This window comes from Loxodonta africana, chromosome X (genome assembly GCF_030014295.1).
Source record: "Loxodonta africana isolate mLoxAfr1 chromosome X, mLoxAfr1.hap2, whole genome shotgun sequence".
NCBI classification, from domain to species: domain Eukaryota; kingdom Metazoa; phylum Chordata; class Mammalia; order Proboscidea; family Elephantidae; genus Loxodonta; species Loxodonta africana.
In genome coordinates this window covers 13559105-13581399 of record NC_087369.1, presented here as the reverse complement: position 1 = coordinate 13581399, position 22295 = coordinate 13559105, and positions in this window count along the sequence as shown.

The following is a 22295-nucleotide window of genomic DNA, read 5'->3' as shown; positions in this document are numbered from 1 at the left end:
CAGGAATTTCTGCGTGGCTGTCAGAGTATTAACAGAGCAGATAGCTGCTTTGCCCAGGCCATCTCAAGCGTGGTGACTCACGTGGTGACTCACGCTTGAGATCCCGTGGTAAGGGGGCAATGATGTGGATAGAACATTCTTTCTCCTGGGCCCCATTTTGGACACGTCTATCATTTTTTTTTTTTTATCACTCACAAACCTCAAGTCTTGGACCACAGCAGACCGGGTGCTCCTGAGAGTTAAATAATAACTTCACCGAAATGAACAGTTTCCTTCCTGCAAGAATTGCCATCGCCCTGATTCTGCGTGAGGTCTGAGCACGGACACAGACAATGAGCTTGGAGTGTCGGGCTACTTAACCCTCTTTTCCTTGCCGGCATAATGAAGCTAACATCGACTTGGGATATGACAACCCCCTCTAGGTTCCTTTGTTAAGTCTCCATTCTGTGCAATCCTGCAGCTAGTTTTTGCTGCCTTTGCATGGTATCTCTTTTTGTGTTCTGCTTAAAAAAAACTTCCCTCGTAAAAGCATTATTTGTTCTAGCTCTTTGCTACCATCTCAGGTAGATACAGATGGATCCAAGCCATTTATTTATTCCTGACAAAAAAATTTACACATTTGCTAAACATAAAGCAGAGCAAATACTCCTTCAATTCATTCAATGGGCTGAGATAAAATACATACGTCTTCCAAAAGGCCAACAGAATGTGTGGGGTAGCATTAACAAAGAGGGCTTGGTGGTTTAGCGGTAGAATTCTCGCCTTCCATGTGGGAGACTCGGGTTTGAGTCCTGGCCAATGCACCTCATGTGCAGCCACCATCCCTCTGTTAATGAAGGCTTGTGTATTGCTATGGTGCTGAACAGGTTGCAGTGGAACCTCCATTGTAAGACTAGGAAGAAAGGCCTGGCAATCTACTCCCAAAAAAGCAGCCAATGAAAACCCTATAGATCACAACGTTCTGATCCAAAACCAATCCCCAACCAATCATAGAGATGGTGCAGGACTGGGCCGTGTTTCGTTCCATTACACATGGGGTCATCATGAGCCAGGGACTGACTTGGTGGCAGCTAACAATACAACAACAGGGTCAGTAAACAGGATTTCTGAGGAATTCACAAGCCTTCACTAATTCTTGTGAGTTCACTCATTCACATCTCCACTCATTTCATTTGGACCATTAAGTTTTCATATTTGATTGTTATTTGTTACTCTATACCCTGCACCAAGCAGACTTTTTCATGAAGATGCGGGAAAGTACCAGTAAATTAAAAATCAGTATCCTGCGACTGTGATGAAAACAAAGGGCTCCTCGGTCCAACTTGTGAATCTCCTTTTTCAGGTGTCCTGACTTCACGTCCATTTCGCTCCTTCGTTCACTGTAAAATCGGCTCCCTCATGCAACATCACCCACAGACGGACAGACCGGATGTGGACTAGCACGCACGTTTCCCTTCCCTCTAGTCTGCATTAAATTGGAACAGATTAACTCAATGTTGCATGAAAATAAGTGAAGTGTCATCTTAATTAAAAGATGGTACCACTGTATCCTTTGGCTGTGTCTCAACAAGCCCTTTCCATCTCTTAAAAATAAAACAGATCATTTATCCTGATGGTTCCTAAACGGGAATTTTATCTTTTTTATCTTAATCTCTTTTGATTCGCCGAGCCTGGCATGGTTGTGCTGTGGACCCGCCACTCATCATATTGAGAAGGAAGCCACAACATTTTGACAACTTCGCCACACTAAGGCTCGTCCAACAGGGACAGACAGTTAATATGTCAATCAGAATGGGCTTCTGCTAGTCAATTGTGAGGAAAGAATTGCGAGGAAACAGACACCTTTTATTGGACACCATGTCATTCTTCGCCGCATGAAAAGATGGCGGGTTTCATTCTTGGAGCCTCTCAGCCTCTTTAGCTGTAAAGAGAAGCCATGTGGGAAATCTGACGAAGGAGCTAGGTTGCAGAGCACACATTAACCTGCTACAATGAAGCCCATGTCAGGGGTAAAGCGCTTGAACCAGCTGAAGTCTGTGTACGTCAACTACTTTTTTACAGAACATACTCATGGTAAGCCTAGGAACTTAGGAAGAAACATGGTTGTTTGCTCACCTATATTTCCTAAATCTACCTATATTTCCTAAATCTGCCTTAGGCCTGCAAAATTACTATTTCCCAGCAAGCGAGCAAGCATGTGCCTGTACAGCAGACACACAGGAAATTTTCTATAGCAACACACATGTATACACACAAGTCTTCCAATTCTTGGTGGCTAATAAAACTGGAAGTGCAGGATCAGAGGCAGAGCTAACTGAAACTCTCAGAAAACGAGTTGGTTCAGACGTATCAACACTGATAAAAAATATTTCGATGCTCCCTAAATTGATCCTGGATCCCCTGGGTGGTACAAACAGTTAATGTGCTTGGCTGCTAATGAAAAGGTTGGAGGTTCAAGACTACCCAGAGGTGACTCGGAAGAAAGGCCTGGAGATTTACTTCCAAAAGAGTAGCCATTGAAAGCCCTGTGGAGCACAGTTCTACTCTGGCACACGCGGGGTCGCCATGAGTCTGAGTCGACTCCATAGCAACTTGTTTTAAACGGATCCTGCCTTTCCCAACATGCCAACTGAGTTTCCTCTTGCTCGACTCCAGCCAGCCTTTTCCCTGCTATTTCTGTAGGAGGAAGGAAGCAGCGCTGCACACCGACTTAGCAGTCACTGTACGTTCCACTCAGCACGCTCCGCCCGCAACCGCAGAAGGCCGTGTTTCCAAGCTCCTCACCAGCAGGGGTACTTGCTCTCTTCTTTTTGCTCTTCCTCTGTGATTTGAAGACTGCCAGCATTCAAAACTGGAAGTTCTTTTGCGTTTTGATAAGTTCTAAAGAAACCGATGTGTTTTCAGAGATCACAGAAGAGAAAGTAGAACAGATCACAGGAAACAAAAAAATTTTGGAGAGATGGAAATCAAAAAGACTAATGGGAAAATCTCAGTTAGGCCTGCTGAGTGCAGACCACGGAGGCATCTGGGGAGGCAAAGCAATCTCCTAACTGCATGGTATAAAAACATGGTCCTTGTCATTTTCTGTCATTTATGGCAAGCATTTCCAGGGGGAGCACAAGAAACACTGAGAAATATATTAGCTCTGTTTTTTCCTGGTGTGACATTTGATTTGCCTGTTTATTCTCACAGGTGTTTCTGAGAATGCAAACCAAAAAGGCTTACTCTCAGAAAAAGGATTATATTTCCACTTTTAATGTTCCATTTGTATTAATGGGATTCCTATTGGTAAATACAAAAATATTCAGCCTGGAAATATGCTTTCCCTCTTCTTCCTGTCCTCCCTCCCTCCCCAGCTCATCCAACCGGGGCTGCCATCTCCTTTGGAAATTAAGAGTCAAAACACAGTCCGATGCACAATCAAACTTCAAGGTGTCTTAGAGATACCCAAAGCCTCTTGGGAAGGAAATTCAGTTAACTGGTTTTTCTCCAGAGACGAACCGTGGGCAAGGGGCAGGGAAGTTCATGGGATGTTAGCAGTGCCAGGCACGGGATCGAAGGCTCCAGTCTAGTGGCAAAAATTATCCACACTCTGTACCCCTTCTGTGCTTTCAAACAGACGCACTTCGAAATAGGAAGAATAATTTTGTTGTCAGAAGCTCACGGAGCCCTGTTGGCACGGTGGTTAAGTGCTCAGCTGCTAACCAAAAGGTCGGCGATTAGAACTCACCAGTTGCTCTATGGGAGAAAGATGTCAGAAGCTATTCTTTACCTTAAATATTACTTGCCTTATTTTGGCTGATTCTCCATAATGATAAAAACCTACAATAAGTCATACGTTCTAGGCACTGCACCTATTGCTCAGTCTAACCCTTCATTTAACCTTAAAGCCCCCAACTCTCCCAAAGAAACGCTTATGAAAACCTGGATCTCCAAATATTGTAAGTGCAGCATCAAAGATAAATAGATTGCACTTATAAAACCTAACCGGAAATCCAGCAAAGCATTTGTTTCCAGACACAGAGGGCATCTTAGGGTTTGGGAAGTCCTCTCTTCTAGATTGCTGTGCGTCACCAGGACATTCAGCCCTAGGGCTGCTGAGGTGGGAGCCATGTAGTCATCAGGACCCTAACTTTAAACCCCATGAAGCAAAACCCATCAGGCACCGTCTCAGCAGAGCCTTCCCTTTAATCAGTGACTGTAAGGGTGGAAACTCTTCCAAGCTCGGGTTTATACAGTTTTCCCAAATCAATGACATTTTGTTAGTCATAGTCAAGTCATCGGGACACTGACAAAGAAAGAAGCACCTTATTCCTCCCAGACACTGCTCATCGAAGAAGGATGGTATAGACAGTGTTCCTGCCATGGGAGGGAAGTTGGAGTAGGCGACAGAGTCCTTCTAACTCTAGATGTCTCAGGTTCTGTCACTCATTTTTCAGAGGCAATTGCTTGAAAGAAATGCTCCATACAAAAGCTCAAAAATACTTCCCCTTTAACTACTGGGAAACATACAGTACACTTAAAGAAATTAGAGTACTAGGGCTGCCATCACAAATACCACAAACTGGGTGGCTTTAAACAACAGAAATTTATGGTCTCACAATTCTGGACTCTGGGAGTCCAAGATAAGGGTGTCAGCCATGTGGATTCTTTCTGAGGCTTTGAGGGAGTCTATTTCATGCCTCTCTCCTAGCTTCTGGTAGTTGCAGGCATTCCTTGGGTTGCAGTTGCAACATCACATGGCATTCTTCCTCTGTCTGTCTGTCTGTGTCTGTTTTCTTTTAAAAGGTTTAGGACCCACATTACTCCAGTATGACTTCGTGTTAACTGATATCATCTTCAAAGACCCTATTTCCAAACAAGGTCATGTTCATAGGTATCAGAGGTTAGAAATTCAACATATCTTTCAGGGGGACATAATTCAATCCATGATACCCACAGTGGAGGATACAGTGAACAGATCCTTGACCCAAAACTCTCACTCAGGTTGGTTTTAAGGAAGGAGCGATTCCTGGATTCCATTTTCTCTTTTCATTTTGGCTCCGTTGTTTGGCCTATTTTAAATGACCATCTCTATTTTTAGTCTCAGTGCAACACTGTCGCTCCTGACCCACCTGTCATTTGTCTATAATCAAATTCCAAAGCACTTCTTAATTGAATTATGGAAATAGCTAAAGCTTTGTACGTAATTATTGATAATGAACATCTAAAGCAACATCAGATGACGAGTTGTTCTTCAAAGAGACGTGAAGCTCCATACACTTTGCCCTTACTGCCCCACACTTACGTTCACTTAGGAGACCAAGCTTGGAGTGAGGCCCCTGACAGTTCTGCCCCTGTGGCTATGAATAGAGGTTCCTCTTCGGTCAAATTGTCTGCCACAATTATTTTGCAAAATTTACTTCAAAGAATACCTCCTGGAAAACACACACACACCAACCTTTCGAAACTCCTAATGATAAAAAAAAAAAAAAAAAAAAACACCTCTCAAAACCAAACCCATTGCCATGGAGTCAATTCCGACTCATACTGACCCTAATGATAGATGTCTGGAATAACTAGAATGTTGTGGAAGATGGTAAATGGACAACAGTAAGGCTTTCTTGTTGGTCAAAGAAAATAAATATTGGCAGGTGAGATGAGGCTAGCCCTTCCAGGATAATAGTACCGCAGCAGCTGTTTCTGATGCCTCCTTGTTGGCCAACCTGTGCTTACGAGTGCTACTGTGATGGAAAGTTCCATGTTTGCTGACAGTCTCACCTCAAGGGGGTTGACTGAGAAGTCTCCCAACTTTTCTGACTCAGAGCTTTCTCTGAAGTTGCTCAGATGTACTCCAGGTTCTCCAAGGGCAAACACTTGACCCATGAGGAGGGGTCAGGGAATAAACACTCTAGCCTTCCGTTCTTCGGAGGGACATGTCTGAGGCATATTCTGCACCAGGGGTCAGCAAACATTTTTGGTTATGGGCCCTATATTTTAGGCCACATGGTCTCTGTAGCAACTACCACAACTCTGCTGCTGCAGCACAAAAGCTGCCACTGGCAATATGTAAGCCAATGGGTATGGCTGTGTTCCAATAAAACTTTATTTACAAAAAACAGGCCAGCTTTGGCCCATAGGAAATAGCTTGCTGACTTCTCTTCTACATGATTTCTTAGAGCTTCCCCAGTGGGGTTGAGTCCCAGTTGTTCACACTGCAAACCTATATACTTTTTTTTCCTACACACCCTTTTTTGTTCTGCTTTTCCTCCTCTCTCTCTCTCTCTCTCACTTTTCTCTCTTCCTCACTTCTGCTTCCTGTAATCATCTCCTAAATAACCTACCTGCCCTCACATTCTTATCTTGGGCTTGGTGGAAACCTGATATGTATTATATATCCCACTGCCATCAAGCTGATTCCCACTCACAGTGACCCCACAGGATTTCCAAGGTTGTAAATCTCTACGGAAGCAGACTGCCTCATCTTTCTCCTGAGAAGCTGCTGATGGTTTCGAACTGCTGACCTTTCAATTAGCAGTAGATCACCACCAAGGCTGCCTCATATGTTATATAAATGGGTCAAAACAGGCCTTAGTATATTGGCCCCAAGTTACCTTCGTAGCAAGCTGAGACCTGTTAGCCCAGAAAAGCAGCACCAAACTCATCCACTTGTTTTCAAAATACCCCAATAAACAGATTTTTAGCCACTTAGAGCCTCCCTACGGAGCCCTGGTTGCACAGTGGTTAAAGCACTCAGCTGCTAGCTTAAGTCAGCGATTCAAACCCACCAGCCTCTCCTTGAGAGAAAGATGTGACAGTCTGGTTCCGTAAAGATTACAGCCTTGGACACCGTATGGGGCAGTTTTACTCTGTCCTATTTTTTATGGGGTTGCTATGAGTCGGAATTGACTCTACAGCAATGGGTTTGATTTTTTGGTAGAGCCTGCCTGCTTTGCATATCCTGCAAAACTGTACCCCATATCTGCTAGCCCAGATAACATAAACTCCCAGAGTTATAAGGACCCTAAGGTACGTTCGGGGTTCTCCGACCCACAGGCACCCAAGTTGCTGCAGGAGGACATAGCAAAAGAGTCACATAAACCCCCCTTCCCCTCTTGCCTGAGGTTTTTCACGCTCTCTTCCCCTTCTGGTGGCTCCCTGTGCCACTTGCTTTGGGAAGACCTCCTTCTGTGGGGAACCACCCCTTGCATGCAGCTCTCAATGACTGAGCCCCAAAAAAATAGCTTGTTGTGCAACGCTGCTGTCTCACAATCATATCTTTTTCCTTGTTCAGCCCCGAGCTCCCTTGAAGGCACTACAATATGTAGCGGGCACAGACACCCACTCAATGTCTGTTGACAGAAGTAATGAAGAAAAGCATGCGTGATAAAATGTGAATGGTTGTACACAGGCTTTGGTGCTCTGTAGAAATGGATGCTTAGTAAAAAAAAGAAAAACAAAAACCAAACCCATTGCTGTTGACTCAATTCCAACTCATGGCAACCTTATAGGACAGAGGAGAACAGACCGATAGGGTTTCCAAGGAGCGCCTGGTGGATTTGAACTACCAACCTTTTGGTTAGGATCTGTAGCTCTTAACCACTACACCACCAGGGTAGAAGGTGATAATTAAGATAAAGCAGCAACTTCAGGACCCAAGTTTATTCTAGTATTAGAATAAACTGTATAACCTTTATATTCTGCATTCCATTATCATCATCCATTTAAGGAAAAAAATATTGCAAAGAAACACTTTTGGCTCATGAAGGGTTACAGGATGCAGAGTAGAGTGCTGGCAGGCAAGTCAGCGCAGAAGGGGCCCTGAGCTGATTGCAAGCCGTGGGCTTTCCAAGTGGTCCTTCTAGATAACTCTGCTAAGAGCTGGTCTACACACACCCTCACAAAGATTTAGTGACCAGTGACAAAGGTATGATACCCATGTTCAAAACAAGGGACCCATGAGATGGCAGCATCAGAGGAGGCCTCTGCATGGTTTCTTCAATCTTCTCCTCAGTTCACCCAGTTCTCAGAACTCCTCGTGCATCTGTTCTTAATGGACAAAGGTGCTCTGGGCTTTAGCCAAACCTGCTTACAATAATATATAGCAACAGAGGAGAAAAAATATACTGCTCTCCTTTGATAACTGTTAGATGTGACCTTAACAGCAATTTGATTTTCTAACGGATGAATATTTATATAAAATGTGTCACTCATTGAGCTTAGACATGACAGTGGACTGGAAAAACTCCATTTTAAAACAGTGCCTTTGCCTATTTCGGTTTATTGATTGATGGGAATATGGAAAGTGGGCAAATATTTGACTCTTCTCCCTAAGGGCATTGAAGGATCTGTAACTGTATAAAGTTGGTAATGATGAGTTACTAATCCTATTGTCAAATATAAGGATCTCAACCAGAGCAGAGCCCATAAATTCCCAAAAGGTTCAGTATTTAAGTTTCCACATGATGATTAAAAAAAAAGCATGCTATCCATTCTTTTCTGTGAAAACAATCATCTGCTTCAAATTTGACAGCCACTGAGTTATATTGCTTTATAAAAAACTAAATATGTCCTTCTAATTCTTCTCATGTCAGAGTTTTTTCCTCGCATTCTATGCAAGCACTCATGCATGAACTAACGTATTTCCTATGATCTACAAAGCTTGGGGGGATGGGACATTATATTCATGACCCCTCCCTATTGGAGGATCTATTTCCTCACTGTTGAAACCAGGCGTGGATAAGTGACTTACTTTGGGCAATGAAATCTGAGTAGAAGTGACAAAACACTTCCTAGTCAACATTTTTTAGGGTCATCAAGTAGTTCTACATTCCTACCGTTTTCTCTCAGCTGAGCTTCCAATGAACACAGCACAGTATAGAGCCACAGCAAATCTACAAAGGCTTTGGTGACAGTGAGAAACAAATTTTTGTCACTGAGATTTAGGGGGAGTGTTTGTTACCAGGGTATAAGTTAGCGGAATCTGACATTGACAGGGGTTCAAAGATGAAACACACATGAATCTTACACTCAAATAGATTTGGTAAAAGTTATACGATAACAAGACATCTTGTATGTGATGTGGGCTGGTTCTATAGATAGTGGTTAAGGGGAGTCAGACAGGCTGGGTTTGAAAGCCCCTCTCCCGTTTAAGTTGGCCTTAGACAGCCTCACAATTATAGTTATTAACTTGCTGGACTGGTGGGAGGAATAGCTGAGATAATATTACCATGTGTATAGCACAAGACACACTAACACAGAGGAAGGATCCGGGAAAAAGGAGGACAATCCCGACAGCTAGATTCTTACACTTGACGCTACTCTTTAAGAATTCAACACTGAACGGGCAGAAATTTATCTGAGAAGGTGTACTTCCTATTTTTGATTGTGGAAAACCCTCCCCCTGTAGTAGACCTTTTCCAAAAATGACTGCCAACAATTCTGTCCAGCTCTGTATGTGTATGACACTCCTTCCATCAAGAGGTAGACACTATTTCTCTTCCCTTTGGAGCTGGGCTAGCCTTGTAACTTGCTTTCACCAATGGAAAGCAGAGGCCTAGGCCTTAAGAGGCCTGGGAATTTCTGGTTTTATTCTCTTGGAGTGCCAGAGCACCACGCTGTGGACAGGCCATGAAAGAACCAAGACGCTCTGGTCACCATTAGCCCTAGCCCAGGCGCCAGCCTAATGCAGCCACCTGAGTGATGCCAGACAAGATCAGGTGAAGAACTGCCCAGGCAATCCACTGAACTAAGAGAAACAATACATCGTTGCTATTTTGAGCCACTAAATTTTAGTGTGGTTTATTACATAGCAGAAGATCAATGACTTAAAACTCTCTGCACCGTGGAGAGTCAAGGGTCCCCAAGACCATGCCCATGTTCAATGGTCAACCAGAAGCATTCACAAAACTTAGCATATAGTTGTACACCTGGTTCAGATTTATCACAGTGACTGTAAGGACATATAACTAGATCAGCAAAGGAAAAAGACAGGCAGAACCTGGAGGAATCCATGTGCAGGCTTCCTATGCTCTCTCCCTCCCATGAGCGGCCATGCAGAGCAAAAATGAAGCTACATGTGCGTGTGATGTTTCTGCCCAGGGAAGACCATTACAAACTCAACACCCAAGGTTTTTGTTGGCGGCTGGTCAGGTAGGCACCCTCTGCCTAGCAACCACCAAGAATGGGGACTCCCAGGAGGAAAGGAGGCATTTACCATAAGTCACATTGTTTGTACAAACGGCCTAGGCACAGCGAAACAACCTTAACAGTTAATCATAGAGGGAACATTTTGAAAGCCAAGTTCTCAGGCATCACCCAATGGCCATCCTTGCAATCAGGTGCTTCAAAAGAGAGCAGGCTCAGACCTGCTATGTTAACTCTTTTTTGCATACCAAGTTTCTTCAAAGAGCTGTTTTCACTACTTATAGGTTTGTTCTGAGGATGAAAAGGGATGGTGATGATGAAACATTTTGCACATGACAAGGCATCACACAAGTGTTGGTTCTTGTAAGTACTGCATTAAAGAACTCTAAAAAGCAGTAATGATGATGGTGACCTTAGAGCCTGGTGATTCTGTACATTTGACAGCTAGCACTGTAGAGAGGAACTTCAGTGCAGTGATTAAAAACACTAACCCAGAAATTAAATCCTGGCCCTGCCATTTCGCTGCCATTCTGTCAAGTTATTTAAGCTCTCTGTGCCTAAGTTGGAAACCCTGGCGGCATAGTGGCTAAGAACTACAGCTGCTAACCAAAAGGCTGGCAGTTTGAATCCACTGGGCGCTCCTTGGAAACCCTATGGGGCAGTTCTACTCTGTCCTATAGGGTTGCTATGAGTCAGAATCGACTCGACGGCAATGGGTTTGGTTTGGTGCCTAAGTTACTCACCACTGGTATGGGGAAAATAATAGTTGCTATACCATATATCCATGACCCATCTGTCAGTTTGTTGTACTGTGGTGGCTTGCATGTCGCTATGATACTGGAAGCTATACCACCATTACTTTAAATACCACCAGGGTCACACATGATGGACAGGTATTAGTGAAGCTTCCACTCTATGACAGACTAGGAAGAAAGGACTAGAAATCTGATTCTAAAAATTAGCCAGTGAAAACCCTACGGATCAGAACAGAATATTGTCTGATATAGTGCTGGAAGATGCACTCCCTAGGTTGTAAGGCACGCAAAATACACAGTGGCTGAAACAATGGACTCCTGCATACCAATGATCATGAAGATGACACAGGACAGGGTAATGCGTCATTCTGTTGTGCATGGGGTTGCCGAAAGTCAGAGCCAACTCAATGACAACACCACCACCATATTGTATGGGATAAAAATATATGTATATATAGTACATATAATTTTTCTTTTTTTTTGTCATACTTTAGATGAGGGTTTACTGAGCAAACTAGTTTCTCATTAAACACTTAGTACACATATTGTTTTATTACATTGGATAACAACCCCACGACATGTCAACACTCTCCCTTCTCGACCTTGGGTTCCCTATTACTAGCTTTCCTGTCCCCTCCTGCCTTCTAGTCCTTGTCCCTTGGCTGGTGTGCCCCTTTAGTCTTGTTTGGTTTTATGGGCCTGTCTAATCTTTGGCTGAAGGGTGAACCTCGAGAGTGACTTAATTACTGAGCTAAAAGGGTATCTGGGGACCATACTCTCAGGGTTTCTCCAGTCTCTGTCAGGCCAGTAAGTCTGATCTTTTTTGTGAGTTAGAATTTTGTTCTACATTTTTCTCCCACTCTGTTCAGAATCCTCTATTGTGATCCCTGTCAGCGCAGTCGGTGCTGGTAGTTGGGCACCATCTAGTTGTACTGGACTCAGTCTGGTGGAGGCCGTGGTAGATGTGGTCCATTGGTCCTTTGGACTAATTTTTCCCTTGTATGTTTAGTTTTCTTCAATTTTCCTTGCCCCCGAAGGGATGAGACCAGTGGAGTATCCTAGATGGCCACTCACAGGCTTTTAAGACCCCAGACGCTACTCAGCGGAGTAGGATGTAAAACATTTTCTTCATAAACTATGTTATGCCAATTAAACTAGTTGTCCCTCAAAATCATGGTCCCCAGCCCTCAGCCCAGTAATTCAGTCCCTCAGGGAGTTTGAATGTGTCTATGAAGCTTCCATGACCTTGCCTTGGCCAACTTGTGCTGACTTCCCCAGTGTTGTGTACTGTCTTACCCTTCACCAAAGTTACCATTTATCTATTGTCTATTTAGTGTTTTTCCATCCCCACCCCTCCCCTCCCTCCTAACCGTCAAAGATTGTTTCTTTTTGTGTGTAAACCTTTTCCTGAGTTTTTACAGTAGTGGTCTCATACAATATTTGTCCTTTTGTGATTGACTTATTTCACCCAGCATAACGCCCTCCAGATCCAACCATGTTATGAGATGCTTCTCAGATTCATCATTGTTCTTTAATGTTGTGTAATACTCCATTGAGTACATACAATGTCTTGAATGTCCACTCCTCTCATCATCAAAACTTTCTCTTTTGGTTGTTTTTCTTCATGACTCACTTGAGGGAGAAACGTGACAATTAGTGCCTCAACAATCATTATGAGAGGGTCAGTACTCTAATGAACTCCGTCGTTTTTCTCTGTGGTATGCCACCTGCCTAACCTCTCTGCAGTCCCCCCATGGAGTCCAGCCAGGAAATTAATGTTGTTCAAGATGGGGTTAGCACCTCATATTGACTCAGGGAACAAACAGAACACGTTCGCTTTCTCAAAAACCAGCTGCTAGGCCAACCCGGCTGTGATTGCAAACAGTGGAAGAATTTACTTACTGACAGTCTATAGGATTACTGGATCCCTCTCTCAGAGTGGCTGTGAGAGGCTCTTAAAATCTGTATATCCCAGGAGGGTCCTTCAGAGAAGCCAAACACCTGAAAAATCACCAGTGGGGTCCAAATCGATCGCTCAGTGGCAGAGCTGCCCTGAGGGGGATCTGGTGAATGGCAATTTCTCACCCTCACACATAGGGCAGAGATGTAACCTCAGAACTGATCAAATCCAGATCATTTTAAGGATCATCTAAATGCTAGGAAGCCTTGGTTCAAACTCTAAAGCATAAACAGAACATACTTTGGAGGCAGGCAACAGTGATATTTATATATTATCTATTGCAGTTGAAACCTGTTTACAGAATGCAAATATTATAGCAGAAAACGTCCAGAATTATTTAAGAATCTCCCAATAAATTAGTCTCATTGCCATCTATCTCTTTTATTTTCCTCCGATGATTTTATACTTAAAGAGTAATTCTTATTTAAGATAAATCCCCTCTTTGAATTCAAGATCAAGAAGGAATCTGTGGTGGTTCCTGTCTGTGTTTATTTCCCTTTGAAAGAAAGCGAGGAAAAAGAAGGATGAGGGAGACAGAGGGGGATGGCAAAAGGGACAGGGAAAAGGAGAAGGAGAGGGAGAGAAAGAAGGAATGAGAATTAGGCAGTACTGATGAGGGTGCCCTGGTGGCACAGTCGTTAAAGTGCTCGGCTACTAACCAAAAGATCGGTGGTTTGAATCCACCAGCCATTCCATGGGAGAAAGATGTGACAGTCTGCTTCCTTAAAGATTTGGAGGCTTGGAAGCCCTATGGGGCAGTTTTACTCTGTCCTACAGGGTTGCTATGAGTTGGAATCCACTCAACGGCAGTGGTTTGGTATTGGAGCATAGTAATAAACAGCAGCTTCAAGGACAAAGACCTGGCGATCTGCTCCCATAAAGATTACAGCCAAGGAAACCCTGTGGGGCAGTTCTACTCCGTCACATGAGATTGCTAATGGGTGGAAATCAATGTCACAGCACCCAACAACAACAACAACAACATACTGATAAACTGGCTTTCAAAAAAAAAAAAAGTTCTGATTTGTAACATTTGCTGATTTCCATGGTGTAAATATTCTGGTGAACGTCAAGCAACCAATGATTTAACAAGCAGACTACAAAATTTGTGAATATTTAACTATTGGCTTTCCTAAGCTGGTAGTAGCTGGTGCCACCACCACTAAAGATGGTATATAAAAACCCAAACCCAAACCTGTTGCAGTCGAGTCGATTCCAACTCATAGCAACCCTATAGGACAGAGTAGAACTGCCCCATAGGGTTTCTAAGGAGCAGCCGGTAGATTTGAACTGCCAACCATTTGGTTAGCAGCCAAACTCTTAACCACTGTGCCACCAGGGCTCCATAAAGATGGTATATAAAGAAAAAGAAGAAAAAAAGAAGGAGAGGGAGAGAGAAGATGAGTAGGCACACCAGCCAGTATTTACTGAGGTCTTACTGTACCCGGTGCCGTCGAGTCGATTCTGACTCATATTTCTTACTATATGCTGGGTCTTACTATATGCTAGGTAATTTCATGGATTACTTCTATTTATTCTCCCTAAACGGATGCGACACTGCAAGTGCTCACTTGTCTATGCCAAGAAATTTGGAAGATAGCTACCTGGCCAACCAACTGGAAGAGATCCATATTTGTACCCATTCCAAATAAAGGTGATCCAACAGAGTGTGGAAATTACTGAACAATATCATTAATATCACACACAAGTAAAATTTTGCTGAAGATAATTAAAAAACGATTGCAGCAATACATCTACAGGGAACTGCCAGAAATTCAAGCCAGATTCAAGAGGATGGGGAATGAGGGATATCATTGCTGATGTCAGATGGATCCTGGCTGAAAGCAGAGAACACCAGAAAGATGTTTACCCGTGTTTTATTGACTACGCGAAGGCATTCAACTGTGTAGATCATAACAAATTATGGATAACATTGCGAACAAAGGGAATTGTAGAACACTTGATTGTGCTCATGAGCAACCTGTACATAGACCAAGAGGCAATTGTTTGAACAGAACAAGGGGATATTATGTGGTTTAAAATCAGGAAAGGTGTGTGTCAGGGTTGTATTACTTCACCATACTTATTCAATCTGTATCCTGAGCAAATAATCTGAGAAGCTGGACTATTAGAAGAAGGGGGCATCAGGATTGGAGCCAACTCATTAATAACCTGAGATATGCAAATGACACAACCTTGCTTGCTGAAAACGAAGAAGACTTGAAGCACTTACTGATAAAGATCAAAGACTGCAGCCTTCGGTATGGATTAAATGTCAACATAAAGAAAACAAAAATCCTCACAACTGCACCAATAAGCAATATCATGATGAATGGAGAAAAGATTGAAGTTGTCAAGGATTTCATTTTACTTTGATCCACAATCAATGCCCATGGAAGCCCCATTAAAACCCACTGCTGTTGAGTCGATTCCGACTCATAGCAACCTTATGCAGCAGTCAAGAAATAAAATGACATACTGCATTGGGCAAATCTGCTGCAAAAGACCTCTTTAAAAATGTTAAAAAAAAGACGTCACTTTGAGGACTAAGGTGCACCTGACCCAAGCCATGGTATTTTCAATGGTTTCATATGCATGTGAAAGCTGGACAATGAATAAGGAACGCCTAAGAAGAAGTAGTACTGCTAACCAAGAGGTCAGCAGTTCGAATCCGCCAGGTGCTCCTTGGAAACTCTGTGGGGCAGTTCTACTCTGTCCTATAGGGTTGCTATGAGGCAGCAGGGGTTAAGAAGAAGTACAACCAGAATGCTCCTTGTAAGAGAGGAGATGGACATGTTATCAGGAAGGACCAGTCCCTGGAGAAGGACATCAGGCTTGGTAAATAGAGGGTCAGCAAAAAAGAGGAAGACCCTCAATGAGATGGATGGACACAGTGGCTGCAACAAAGGGGCTCAAGCATAGGAACAACTGTGAGGATGGCACAGGACTTGGCAGTGTTTTGTTCTGTTGTATATAGGGTCGCTATGAGTCAGAACCAACTCGATGGTACCTAACAACAACAACAACAAAGACCTATGACTGAGGTCCTAATATTCTATTATCTTTAAGTCTATTTGAAAATGAGGCAATCCAGGTACATGCAAATTAACTGACATGTTTGAAGACACATGGCCAGTCCTCTCCTCCCAAATGAGACACTCACCCTCAGTGCAGTCAGATCGAATCCAAACGCCTTGATGTAAGCTCAGATCCCTCACCCACCTAACATGACTTGGGTCAGAGATGTCTTCGGGTTGCAGCTCATATTCCTTGTATCCCCAATTACTGTCCACCTGGACTCTCAACAATTGCTCCTGTCTTCTAAGCAGGTGCCATTTACAAAACTTATCCAGAAAGCCCAGGGTCCTTTGTGGAGTCTAGGAAATGTTTTCTCTTAGACAGGCAACAGTGATGCAATGAGAACTGGTGATGGGGACTACCTCTGCTGGGCAGGAGGACTCTGCAGTCAGTCTCCCATCTTATACCCTGCACAAGGTCATCATTATTTTAATGAACAACTGTTTCACTGGTTCTGCAAAACCTCCTATTTCCAGTCTGTCATGGGTTGAATTGTGTCCACCAAAAATATCTGTCAACTTGGCTAGGTCATGATTCTCAGTACTGTACGATTGTGTACCATTTTGCCATCTGATGTGATTTCCCTAGGCATTGTAAATCATATTAGTGTGATGTAATGAGATGGATTAGCAGCAGCTATATTGATGAGATCTACAAGATTAGATAGTGTCTTAGGCCAATCTCTTTTGAGATATAAAAGAGAGAAGCAAGCAGAGAGAGTTGGGGACTTCATACCACCAAGAAAGCAGTGCCAGGAGCAGAGCGCATCCTTTGGACCCCAGGTCCCTACACGGAGAAGCTTCTAGTCCTAGGGAAGATTGATGAGAAGGCCGACAGTGAGAGAAAGCCTTCCTTGGAGCTGACGGCTTGAATTCGGACTTCTATCCTCCTAAACTGTGAGGGAATAAACTTCTCTTTGTTAAAGCTATCCACCTGTGGTATTTCTGTTAGGGCAGCTCTAGATAACTAAGGCACAGTCCTAACCTTTTATCTGAACTACAGATAAGGAAATTCCGAACACATGTGGAGGTGATGATCCACCCGGAAGCCGGCCTAGCCATCCATGCCAGGCCGAGATAATAAGTTCTCTTTGCTAAAGAAGCTCAGAGATGGTATGCACTTAAAAAAAATTTTTTTTTACATGACTTTTACTTTTGGAATAATTTTAGACTGCAGAAAAGTTGCAAAGATAGTACAAAGAGTTTCTGTATACCCTTTACCCAGCTTCCCACAGTACATTCTTCAAAACTAAGAAATTAACAATGGTACATTGTTACTAACTAAACTTCAGAATTCACTGGAATTTCACCAATGCCCTTGTGGTAATTGTTAATCAAATAAGAAGATAATAATGTTTCAGAGTTCATAGGCTCTTTTCACTCCATAAACTTCTCATTATGGCCTTGCATCAACCCTGTGAGATAGGTTAGTGATATCTCACTGAAAATATGAGGAAGCTGTGGCTTTTCGAAGTTTTGTCTAATAGGCAACCAATACTAAAACCTGGGCTTCCTAAATCCAAATTTCATGGTTTCTTTCATCCCACTAAACCTTAAAAACCCACTGCCATCCAGTGAGCTCCCACTCATGGCAGCCCTGTGTGTGTCAGAGTAGAACTGTGCCCCATAGGGTTTTCAATGGATGATTTTCAGAAGTAGATTGCCAGGCCTTTCTTCTGAGGCACTTCTGGGTGAACTCAAACTGTCAACCTTTTGGTTAGCAGCCAAATGCGCTAACCGCTTGCACCACCCAGGGACTCCTCTCAACTTTACTGTCCATCCAGTACGGTGGGAAACCCTTTTTTTCAGAGAAAGTAAGTAATGGATAAGAACGTATCTCCAATAATCTGCAGCAAAGCTCAACATCTACGAAGTTCTTCCTTTAGAACTCATTGATAACGTCCAAAAGGCAACTCCTCATGTGGCCTTGCTTCACTCTTTTTGTTGTAAACCTGTGTTGACGGAACTGGTCGCTGACCAACAAAAGGTCATTCTCCTTTGTTAAAACTCCCTCCAGCAATTCTTCCATATCCTATACTTCCTGCAGTCCACGATCACGTGATTGTTCTTAATTGCACTGTAGGATCATACAGTATCGTGGAGTTCTTTCAGAAATTTCATAGTTTTCAATGAACACATGCCTTTTAGCAGAGATTACAGAGCAAGGAAAGTCTTCTTAGCTTAGAAGATAAGGACTTGTCATGCCAATGTTTCCTAAGTACCTTGTTTTAAAAGTATTTTATCTTCCCAAATTTCCACAATCTCACTGGACTCCAAAAAATCAAAGCCTATGGATGCATCAATGAAAATGTAGGGAACAAAGAAGCTCGTTCTATGTCTAGAAGCATCACTCATTTAGAACGTTGATAATCACACAGATACTTACGCTACTACAGACAGACTTCTAGCTCAGCCAATATTAATGCACATTTTGAGTATTCCAAGACGATACAACAAAAACTGCTTCTGCCTTGTTTTTAAAATGTCCCTGGACGTGTAGCAAATCTGTTCCCAGCCAAAGCATTCCCATACTATATTTATTTTCTCTGCATTTCCAAAGCAGAGGATGCAGAAGTAACAATCGTTCATGATAGCACAGAGGAATAAAATTTGAATAGGAATCTATCGGTTTAGTATGTTAATATGGTAGCTTGAGGAGCTATGGAAGATTAAAACAAAAGCCAGATGTTCACTGTTGTACAAATAAAACCATAATCTATATGCATCATTACAATGCTTGTTCTGTATCAGAAACCAAAACCCTGATGAATTTTCAGGTGCTATTATCCCTAGCTTCAAAAATCACGTTCTGAAAAAATAGCTTCTCTTAATAAATATGTCTACCTTGAGCCTTGTGCTCTTTTGAAGAATTAACTATGTAAGATAAAATTAACAACAGCAACCTGAAAGGTTAGATGAGAAGCTTAGGGGACAGTTAGTCTAAGTCAGTGGTGGTGGAACAATTTGGAGGAGGATGATGACGAGAATGTTAGCATAACTTGAAAAATGTAATCAATGTCAATGAGCTGTACATGTAGCAATTGTTGAAAATGATGTACACTGTGTATTTTCACCAAAAAAAAAAAAAGAAAGTTCTGCTTTTACTTTATTCGGGCACATAAAGATGCTTATCACGTGGTTGTAAATGAATGAATGATAGGATACGATGCTGAATTTTGCATAGTGGGAAACCCAAACTTCCTGTAACCTGCCCCGTGATCCTCAGTATCAAAGTCACTCAGAGCTGATTCTGAGGGATGACACTCTAACCAGAGAACTCATGGACCTATTGTCACCGTTTTGCTCTCACCAATGTAATCAAAAAGTAACCAAGATTAGTTGCTGTCAAGTCAACGCCGATTCATGGAAACCCCATGTGTGTCAGAGTAGAACTGTGCTGCACAGGGTTTTCAATGGCTGGTTTCTTTGGAAGGAGATTGCCAAGCTTTTCTTCCAAGGCTCCTTTGGGCGGACTTGGACCTCCAACCTTTTGGTTAGCAGCAGAGCACGTTAACTGTTTCCATCACCCAGGGACTCAGCTATTAGACATGAAAAAGGCATTTTTTTCCATTAAATAACTTAGGTAAATTATTAACTTCAAAAGCAAACAAATAAAACAACCAGAACCAAAAACAGAAAAATCTTGCATTTCTATTATAAACACAGACCTCCTGTAGCTCCTGTGCTTTAGAAGTACAGGCGGTTATACCTCATTTCATTGTGCTTTGTTTATTGTGCTTTGCAGATGCTGCATTTTTTACAAATTGAAGGTCTGTGGCAACTCTGTGTCCAGCAAGTCTATCGGCACCAGTTTCCCAACAGCATGTGCTCGCTTCATGTCTCTGTGTTACATTTTGGTAATTCCAGTAATATTTCAAACTTTTTCATTATTATCATACCTGTTACGGTGATCTGTGATTGGTGATCTTTGATGTTACTATTATAATTGTTTTGGATTGCCATTAACCATACCCATATGAGACAGAGAATTTAATTGATAAATGTGTGTGTTCTGACTGCTCCACCGACCACCCGTTCCCCATTTCTCCCCCTCTCCTCGGGTCTCTCTATTCCCTGAGGCACAAAAATATTGAAATTAGGCCAATTAATAGCCCTACAGTGGCCTCTATGTGTTCAAATGAAAGGAGAGGTCACCTCTCTCACTTTAAATCAAAAGCTAGAAATGATTAAGCTTAGCGAGGAAGGCATGTTGAAAGCCGAGACAGGCCAAAAGCCAGGCCCCTTGCGCCAAAGAGTTAGCCAAGTTGTGAATGCAAAGGAAAAGTTCTTGAAGGAAATTAAAAGTGCTACTCCAGCGAACACATGAATAATAAGAAAGTGAAATGGCCTTACTGCTGATATGGAGAAAGTTTTAGTGGTCTGGATAGAAGGTTAAACCAGCCACAACATTCCCTTAAGTCAAAGCCTAATCCAGAGGAAGGCCTTAACTCTCTTCAAGAAGGCTGAGAGAGGTGAGGAAGCTGAAGAAGAAAAGTTTGAAGCTAGCAGACGTTGATCCATGAGGTTTAAGGAAAGAAGCCGTCTCCATAACATAAAAGTGCCAGGTGAAACAGCAAGTGTTGATGTAGAAGCTGCAGCGAGTTATCCAGAAGCTCTAGCTGAGATGATTGACGAAGCCGGCTCCACTAAACAACAGATTTTCATTGTAGATGAAACAGCCTTATATTGGAAGAAGGTGCCATCTAAGACTTTCATGTCTAGGGAGGAGAAGTCAATGCCTGGTTTCAAAGATTCAAAGGACAGGCTGACCCTCTTGTTAGGGGTTAATGCAGCTGGGGACTTTAAGTTGAACCCAATGCTCATTTACCATTCTGAAAATCCTACAGCCCTTAAGAACTATGCTAAATCTACTCTGCCTGTGCTCTATAAATGGAACAACAAAGCCTGGGTGACAGCACATCTGTTTACAACATGGTTTACTGAATATAAGCCCACTGTTGAGACCTACTGCTCAGATAAAAAGTTATCTTTCAAAATATTACTGCTCACTGAAAACGCACTTGGTCACCCAAGAGCTCTGATGGAGATGTCCGTGGAGATTAATGTTGTTTTCACGTCTGCTAACACGACATCCATTCTGCAGCCCATGGATCAAGGAGTAATCTTGACTTTCAAGTCTTATTACTTTAGAAATACATTTCATAAGGTTACAGTTCCCATAGATAGTGATTCCTCTGATAGATCTGGCAAAGTAAATTGAAAATCGTCTGTAAAGGACTCACTATTCTAGATGTCGTTAAGAACATTCATGATTCATGGGAGGAGGTCAAAATACCAACGTTAATAGGAATTTGGGAGAAGTTGATTCCAACCCTCATGGATGACTTCGAGGAGTTCAAGACTTCAGTGGAGGAAGTCTGCAGAAGTGGTGGAAATAGCAAGAGAACCAGAATTAGAAGTGGAGCCTGAAAACGTGACTGAATTGCTGCAATCTCATGATAAAGCTTTAATGAATGAGGAGTTGCTTCTTAGGGATGAGCAAAGAAAGTGGTTTCTTGAGATGAAATCTACTCCTGGTGAAGATGATGTAAACACTGTTGAAATGACAACAAAGGATTTATAATATTACATAAACTTAGTTGATAATGCAGCAGCAGGGTTTGAGAGGATTGACTCCAATTTGAAAGAAGTTCTACTGTGGGTAAAATGCTATCAAACAGCATTGTTTGCTACAGAGAAATCTTTTGAGAAAGGAAGAGTCAACTGATGCAGCAAACTTCCTTGTTGTCTTATTTTAAGAAATTGCCACAGCCACCCCAACCTTCAGCAACCACCACCCTGATCGGTCAGCAGCCATCAACGCTGAGGCAAGATCCTTTACCAGCAAAAAGATTATGGCTGGCTGAAGGCTCAGATGATGGTTAGCACTGTTTAGCAATAAAGTATCTTTTAATTAAGGTACGTACATTTGTTTTTAGACATAATGCTACTGCACACTTAAGAGACTAGAGCACAGTGTAAACATAACTTTTATATGCACCGGAGAACCAAAAAATTCCTGTGTCTTGCTTTATTGCGATATTCGCTTTATTGAGGTGGTCTGGAACGGAACCGTAATATGTCCGAGGTATGCTCGTATATCAATTTTTCAAGAAGTGTAACATCTTATTGTTTGGACAGTTGCCAGGGCCTAATTCTCTCCCTTATTTGCTTAATTTGTTCTAACCACTGTAGGGAGTTTTAGAAAAAGCACACGAGATAAACACAAGATTTCACAATGAGCAAGAGAACCCAAGTGGAACACTGCCCACTGTGCGCATGCGTACTACCTGGCTCCGCGTAACAATGACAATTGTGTGGGTTTTTTAAGTAATGAGAGCCACATTATATAATTACACTTTCTGGACAATTCTCATT